Source organism: Scylla paramamosain, chromosome 4 (genome assembly GCF_035594125.1).
Source record: "Scylla paramamosain isolate STU-SP2022 chromosome 4, ASM3559412v1, whole genome shotgun sequence".
In the NCBI taxonomy this organism is placed as follows: Eukaryota; Metazoa; Arthropoda; class Malacostraca; order Decapoda; family Portunidae; genus Scylla; species Scylla paramamosain.
The window spans coordinates 32,307,027-32,315,609 of record NC_087154.1 but is presented as its reverse complement, the minus strand read 5'-3'; the positions used below and the strand labels follow the sequence as shown (position 1 = coordinate 32,315,609).

The 8,583-nt window shown below is 45.9% G+C and overlaps 1 protein-coding gene and 1 non-coding gene across 4 annotated transcripts in view; both read right to left on the bottom strand.

Moving 5' to 3' along the window:
• Nucleotides 1-8,583, bottom strand: part of LOC135100013 (uncharacterized) — a 271,043-nt gene that overhangs the window by 236,985 nt on the left and 25,475 nt on the right. The window lies entirely within an intron of this gene.
• Trnai-aau (transfer RNA isoleucine (anticodon AAU)) lies at nt 6,480-6,553 on the bottom strand. Its single transcript has one exon. It is a non-coding gene; the product is annotated as a tRNA-Ile (tRNA).

The following is an 8,583-nucleotide window of genomic DNA, read 5'->3' as shown; positions in this document are numbered from 1 at the left end:
TTGAAGTCAGCTGGTTCAGGTCACCATGACGAGCGTGTGTCCCTCGCTCATCATCTGCCTGACAGGGGAAGGGGAGGACTCGCTTACGGCTCAGGGACAGACCACGAAAAGGGTCATAAACCAGCATTCATTGAACCACCGCTCATAACCCATGATCACACACACACACACATACACGGAATAAAATAAAACGACGGAAAAGATTCATGTGTTGGCGTGGACAGTATGTATGCGATCACATCACTCACTCAGACCAAGGCTCCGAGAGCAGGCGCCAGAGGGTGGTGGGGTGTGGGCCATGGAGACGAGTGGGTGGGGACAGGATGGATGGAGGGGGAGGGAGGGAGGTGGAGTAGGGTTCGTATTTGATAAATGTCGTCGTGATTAAGTTAAGCGCTGGCAGAGCTCCAGGCTCGGAGCGTGTGATGACGGCGAGGCTGAAATGTTACCGGAAAGTGAAGGCTGCAGAGCGAGTAGCCTGAATATGCCTCGGCGCGTTGTGTTACGGCACTCCGGGCGGAATTCGTGTGCACCGCTGTTTCTAGGGAAAGAAGTAAAAGCTGCAACGAATCAGGAATACACAAGTCAGATATCAGAGGCGCTGTCAGCGAAATCAAAGGTTTATTGCACATGCAGCGTCGATAAGTCGTGTTACAGGAATGTTGTTGTTGCTGTTGTAAGTCTGGAGCAGCAGCGTGTTGAGCAGTTTTGGAGCGTTGCATCATGGCGTGTGAGCTCCGAGGTGGTGGTGGTGATGGAGGAGGAGGAGGAAGACGCGCGGTGCAGTGAGTCGTATCGTGTTAGTTTCATGAGTTGGATTGTTTACACAGCAGCGGCGACGCCTCCATCCTGCACTCACAACATCACATAACTGCGATCTCCCCATGAAACAAAAAAAAGGGCTGAAGAAATCCATGCAAAGCAACACACGATACACGAATACTGTCTTGCGCCTCCACTAAGATCACAATGTTATTTACGCGGCGACACTGTGGACAGGAACATGCACAACATTACGAATCTGAACCCCACGAAGCCAAACAATTGACGTGCACACGAAGGCAACAAAAACATGAGTGACAGGTATGAGTAGGTAGTCACGCAGCCTTCATACTCAGGTAACAAACACCGCCAGGAACAGCAGGTGATCAAGACAATGAATATCAAGCTATTGTTGAAACTCAGGCGAACGTATCAGTTATATCGAGTGACAATGTGACGTTCGGCGCTACCAGACAATAACATGCACTCTGGTTAACGTTGGGTCCGACATGCCAAGCGCGCCAAGGTATTTGTATGCAGTCAAGTAAAGGCATTAAAGAACCCCGCCCTTGTAGCTTGCACCACGACCGCTGATGGAAGAACCGGAGGGGACAAAAGACGACAGTTGTTCACCCAACTGCGAGACACACACACACACACACACACACACACACACACACACACACACACACACACACACACACACACACACACACACACACACACACACAAACGAATAGACAAATAGAGACAAACAAACTCGGAAGAATCAGTCGTGACAAGGCCATAATAACCAGTCGGTGCGTGGAGGGAGGTGCTCAAGCCGAGGAGGCTTGGGAGTGTTGAGGCTCGTGTGAGGCTCAAGGGGACTGTAGGAGTGTTGAAGGCGCGTGGGAGGTAGTGTGTGGGAGGGGGTGTGTATTTATGAGGCATGGAAAGGAATTATTAAGGTGTGTAAGATATGCATGGGAGGTGTGGAGGTGAGTGAGGCCAGTGCATGATGAAGGTGTGAGAGGAGGCATTGAGACGTCAGCGTGTGTAGACTGCAGGAGTAAAATTAGTAAACAGTAAGAAAATAATGAATATATAAAAATAGTAATAAAAGTAAAACTAATGTGTGAGGAACGCGCAGGTAAAAGTAACAACAGTAAACACAAACTAGAAATAAGAGAAAAAAGACTAGATAAAAAAAAAAATAATAATAATAACATACTCCTTCGTACTTCTCAAATACATTTCACGGCTAAAAATCAACAGGTTTATATAAAGTAAAAGTCAACACAAAAATAAACACAAACCAGAACCTACACCACAACATCAACAAAACCAGATAAGGCATCAAGGAGCACTTAGTGACATTTAGGGCAAGTTGTTGGCGGCTCGAGTAATGGAGGGGAGCGAGCGAGCAAAAATAAGAAGGAAAACAACAGGAAGCAGCCCGTGAGTTACTCGCACACACTGACAGGCGCTGTAAGGCACTAAAAGGGAGAGGCAGGAAGGGAAGGAGGGAGGAACGGGTCGAATTATAGAGGTCGTCATTGTGTCGCAACTTCCTCCCCTTGGCAGTAGGACAAGGGCGGCGGTAAGGACCAGTCACTCAGAAACCCGACTCCTTAAAAGGCTTATTTGTATATTTGTTATAGCGTGAGTTTGGGTTTTATGGCCCTCATGCCTTAACCTCGCATAAGGGCAGTGGTAGATGTAGCAGTTTCAATGTCCACTATTCTCTACACTCTGTATGCCATCTGTGTATGTTTGAGACAACCGTTCCCTTTATCCTTTACTTTTTAGTGAAGAAGAATTTTTTTTTCTTCGCTCTTCCTCCCTTGAATATGAAATAAATAAGTATAAAAAATAATCTATACGTGGTATCGCTGTTATAAAATGTCCCAGTGTTGTTTCCGTGTCAATCTGCCCCATGTGGTCGCCTGACTAGCTCTCAGTATCGCCATTCTAATTGTCATGCGAGTCGTTATCACTGCAATACAGCCACTTATCACGTCACCATAAACCATACTCCTATCAGTCTGTCATCCTCGCCTTGTCATCCATTCCCCCACCGCATCATTATCATAGTAGGTTAACACCTGCTCGTTACTGTAATCTTAATCTTTCTGCGTCCCAAAGGTCACGTTATCCTTGTTATGTCTGCCTCGGTGCACCATTGGGAGGCTCACAGCAAGACAGGGCCGCATAGACAGGGTTGTTAACAGCAGCGATAGCCAAGGACAACAGCAGCAATCTACCCGCATCAGTGTCTCGCAGCACGTGTGGAAATATTGATACTACTAATGAGGATGATTATGTAAGCAGGTCTCTCTCTCTCTCTCTCTCTCTCTCTCTCTCTCTCTCTCTCTCTCTCTCTCTCTCTCTCTCTCTCTCTCTCTCTCTCCGCATCTCATTGCAATAATCAACAGGCTGTTGGTCACACCCTTGGTCTTTCCCTTCACCGCTCGCCATGCTGGAGCTAGCGGGCCTCGGATCTCACGGTCCCACGCTAACAAAGTGCAACAAGGCCCGCTATTTGTAAGGTCAAACACACACACACACACACACACACACACACACACACACACACACACACACACACACACACACACTTGTTTTCCTATCTCGGAACTCACAAAAAAAAAAAACTTTCCATGCATTACTCGTTCAAATATTTACCAGCAGTTCCTGACGCAGACCGGCATTGCAAAAACCAACCAAGTTATCTCATCTAAAAGTTCGCGGGACGTCAATATATACACGCGTCAAGAATGAGTGTGTAAACAGACGAGTAAGATGAAGACAATATGAGATAGAAAGTTATGAAGACAAACAGCAGTGCACTGACCCCACAACAGCCCGTGAAACGCATCAAGGGCAATATGATTCCAGGTTTTAAAATTGAAAACTCGACGTGGATGTTGAAGGGAATTGTGTGTGTGTGTGTGTGTGTGTGTGTGTGTGTGTGTGTGTGTGTGTGTGTGTGTGTGTGTGTGTGTGTGTGCATTTGTGTCAAATTATTAGTCATATGATCATTTCTATCAATAAACTGAAAATAACTGAACAATGTGTGTGTGTGTGTGTGTGTGTGTGTATGTGTGTGTGTGTGTGTGTTATACAAGTTCAGAAGCTCACACTTAAGTTTGAAAGCGTTGGCGAGTGACGATATTATACATCAACACGTTTCACTAAACCCGTGCAATCAAATGTACATGTGCTGCATTTGAATGATCTTACGTAACCTCTATTTGGGTGAATGAATAACAAGTGTAGTGGTTCTTTCCATGTTGTTGGCATTGCGCTGCGGTTTTCTATACACATACTTGTCTTACGTCTCTGTGGTTACTGTGCCTTGCTGGTATAATGTGACAGGAATGTGGTTGAGAGGGTGATGAGGTGGTTGAGAGGGAGGCAGAGTGACAGTGTGACATTTAAGCTGAATGTGGTGATGATGTATATGTACGGTAGTGACTGACTCGCTTAGGTCATGTATGTAGTAGTGGCATGGTGTTGTGAAGGGTTATGGTGCTATCTTATGGTGCGGTATGATGATCACTGTTGTTCAGATGGTTTCATGGTGATTCAGTTTGATAGTGGTGTTTCTGGAGGTAATGGTGCTGTGGTGTGTTGACAATGATGTGGCTGAGCTGAAAGCATGATGTGTATCAGCGTCTTGATAACATGTGCTGTTGACTGGTGGTGGTGGTGACTGGGCAAGAGTGTGATGGCGCGGTGGTGATGAGGTTGGTAGCCGATATGATAGTGGTGAGTGAATGACTGATTGATTGACTGACCGATTGACTGACTGATTTATCCAGTTCGCGCAACAACTTAGTCACAGCGGCACGGTAGGATAGTGGTGTAGTTAAGGATGGCAGGTGTGGTGAAGTAATCATCACCTATTATATTTATATTGTCACGGCGATGCGTGACAAGTTGGGAGTGACGTGACGTGGACGAGAGAGAGAGAGAGAGAGAGAGAGAGAGAGAGAGAGAGAGAGAGAATGTGTGTGTGGGGGGGTGGAAGTCTAAAAATAATTCAAACATTTCTACGGATGCATGACTAAATCAGAGACATGACCTTCGTTTTCGTCCATACTTCACGTGTCACGCAATTCTAAGATAAAAAAAAAAAGGAAAAAAAAACAGGAAAGAAAAAAGAAAACAGATACCGAGAGCCACGGAAGGGAATGAGTGAGCTATTTTTAGAAACCAATTGATATAAGTAGGTTTCAGGGAAGGCAGGTACAGAGAACGCCTTAGTGATGGGGGTAAATTTGAGTGAGTGGCAGTGGTTTAAGAGCACTCAGCCCTCACTGATAATCGGCAAATCCGGGCCAGCTACACAATGAAACTCTGTCCGCTCTGTCCCCGCCTCGTCTGCATGCGTGTCTTGCCGTGGGAGGCAGGCGCGGAGGGAGGTGGAGGAGGGAGAAGGGAGAGGGAGTGACGCAGGGGGCAACACGGGATTCAGTGCGGCGAAAACACAACAGGATTTACCGAGGCGCTGGTAACAACATCGTACACGATTTCCGTTGAGGCGGCGGTCGGTGAGCGGTCGGCTGTTCGTTCCCAAGTTGTTACCCGTGGGAAGGAAGCCCCGATGGATCACAGGCTGCTGGGTACACTGGCGGAGGAATGTCACTGGATTAAATTTAAGGAATGTGTCACTTAAAGTCAAGGAGAAATTATTATTTTTCCTTTAAAGAAAACCCGAAGGTGACACGCTTGGTAAATGTTGCTCAAATAAACACTCATTCCTCTTTTATTATGTTCTTGGCGCCGATACAAAACCTCGTCGCTTGTAAGAACTTCCGGGGCGGCAATGTGGACGGGTAGACCTTCACCTTGAGCGCGCGGCTTCCCTGAACACTGAGCCTGCACGAAACACCAATATCCGCGATACACCTCCAGAGCGACCAACCAATGGGGACTATTTATACACGCCAGCAAGAAGCAATCGGCCGCCGCCATTGGGGTGCCACCGGTATTCCCACATGATAAAACTTTCCTCTTTACGGTGCGGAATCGCAAGGCCATAAATATAAAGCATTTTACTGACGCGCTAAACACATGCCATACTCCAGGAAAAGGATGTTGTGTTACCTGTGCAACTTGTCGTGTTTGTTTGCTGATACAACAAACAAGCTGGAAATAAACTCTAGAGAAAACAACATCACGGTGGTAAAAATACTCCCGGCAGCAGGAAGGCGTTACGTTCACAGCCGCCAATCATGCAGCAACGCACAGTACGAGATGGGGGAAAAAAATGAAACTTAATTAGCACAAGTTACGGCGGTGGAACGAAGACTATGATACGTGCCTGCGGTGTGTGTGTGTGTGTGTGTGTGTGTGTGTGTGTGTGTGTGTGTGTGTGTGTGTGTGTGTGTGTGTGTGTGCGCGCGCGCGCGCTGGATTCCCGGTAAGAACTCAAGAGCTCGTATAGTCCTATCTATGGGTAAAACCAAGGTCTTTCACTCGCCACATACCTCATCCTCTTGGTCGAGAAGGAAGGCAAGTACTAGACTACCGTTGAGAGAGAGAGAGAGAGAGAGAGAGAGAGAGAGAGAGAGAGAGAGAGAGAGAGAGAGAGAGAGAGAGAGAGAGAGAGAGAGAATCTGAGCGACAAGTAGTGGGAAAAAACGTTACCAGTGAGCTTGCGTGTAAAGAAAATAATGAATAAATAAATGCACAAATAAATAAATAGAAAAAAAAAAGACTCCAACTTGTGGCCCGTAAGGGGATCGAACCCTCGACATCCGCGTTATTAGCACGGCGCTCTAACCAACTGAGCTAACAGGCCGGTACGTGGGTCAGAGTATGTTGGTACTTAACCTGTCCGTATCTTTAAAGATCAGTGGATATGAAGGTTCATGTGGGGATTGGTGGTATTTTAGCCTCCCAGTCATGAATGTGTTGGTGACAGGTTCTTAATCACTGGTTTTGTGTCTTGGCCAAACTCTAAGTATGTAACCACTTTTCTCTTTACCTTTATTTATTTATTTTATTTTTTTCAAGTATACATTTTTTTCACGTTTTTTATATATTTTAACTCTCATCTCATGCTTCACCCTTGTGCATGACAGGTCTATTAATCACAGGAACGAGTCATGAGGAATATTGCATGGTGGAAAATGTTTTGCAGTCGCTCAATATACGTTCAAGGACTCTTCACTCACTCACTCGCTCATCCGTTGCTTCCTGATAAGCAAGTCAAATTAATACTGTAAACCTTCACTCAGTGTACTTAAAAATATCTTCATGCATAATCTTACTTATCGGTGGGAGGTAAAAAGTGTAGCCAGAGCAAGATACGCGGCCAGTGGGATTGAGGAGTCTCGTCTGATGAGGCATCGATCCTCTTTGTCCCCGTAAATTGCTGGACACTTCCCTCTGGAGCACTTCCCTCTGGAACGCGGCACTGAACACCTTGTTTGCCATCCGGGACAGAACAGGAAGCCGAATGATGCATGAGGCGTGAAGTGTAGCAGTGAGGAACCGGACACACATACATACACACACACATAGACACACACACACACACACAGAAGAATAGTAACATTAACACACTCCAATCGTCAACCTTCACACCTCCCGCCGCTACAATGATTCACTTTCCCCTTGAGAATTTCGTCACGTTCAGCCCGGCGTCTATCTAAGCAGCAATATTCCTTACTCTTGGCAGGGAGCTGAGTTGAATTTCCTCCCCCGCTGCCGCCGCTCTCTGTGCCTGACGTTTAATATTTACTGGCTCTGATTAGCGGGATTAGAATGAAAGTAAAGACTCGACGACCTTGGACCTTGTTGAGATAAAAGCGCGGTAGAGGAGGGGGGGTATGAACCAAGCAACAGGTGACGGCGGGAGGTGGTGGTAGTGGTGGAAAGCAAGAAAAAGAACGCGTGCGAGGCAATGAAGGGAACAGGTGGGACAACAGACAGAACATACACATAAGTGAATGATGGACACCAGCAGAAGGGAAAGTTGAAAGAACAGAAGAAAGTAAGATCAAAGAATACATGAGACAATGGGGAAAACTGAAAGCGGGAGAACATACGCGGAAGACTAACAGAGACACCATGAACATCAATATTAAGTGGAAAAAAAAAAAACAGAGGCTAGAATAAAGTTAATAAGAGCAACAGGGTAATGTGGTTAGAGGATAAGGTGAAGAGCAAAACACACACACAGAAAAAAAATAAATAAATAAAATAAGTAGAGAAACAGAAGACCAAATTAACTGCAGCAAGAAAGAAAACACGAATAGCAGTCTGAGAAACAAAAAGAAAAGAAATATAATAAAAAAAAAAAAAAAGAGACAGCGGCGAGAAACATCATGAAGAGAAGCCAACAGGAACAAGAAGCAAACATGAAAGCAAGGACAGCAGGGAGACCGACCGATTAACAGGGATAAGGGGCGGAGGGGGTGGGGGAGGGCAGGGAGCAGCAGCAGCAGCAGCAGCAGCAACAGCCGGGGGCATTAGACGCGAGGCAACAAGAGATAACAAAAGGCGAGCAGGAAAAGCAATAAGCAAGCTCCGTGGTTTGGCAACGTTTTCTTCTTACTGACTTATTTCTATTTACAGACCAGATGACGGCCGAGGACGCGACAAAATTAACTATAAATGCTCACTAAGTCTGGCGTAAAAAGTAAGTTGGGGGAAATTTTCGAAGCATTATTTTATCTTGGAGGAAGTCTGTCCAGTGTTCGAATTGAAGTAGCAAGAGGAGGAAGAGGAAGAGGAGGAAGAAAGGGACATGACAGAGAACTGAGAAGAGAAATAAATATATTGTTCGCCTTCACATTAAATATTAGACAATGAATAAAACAATAA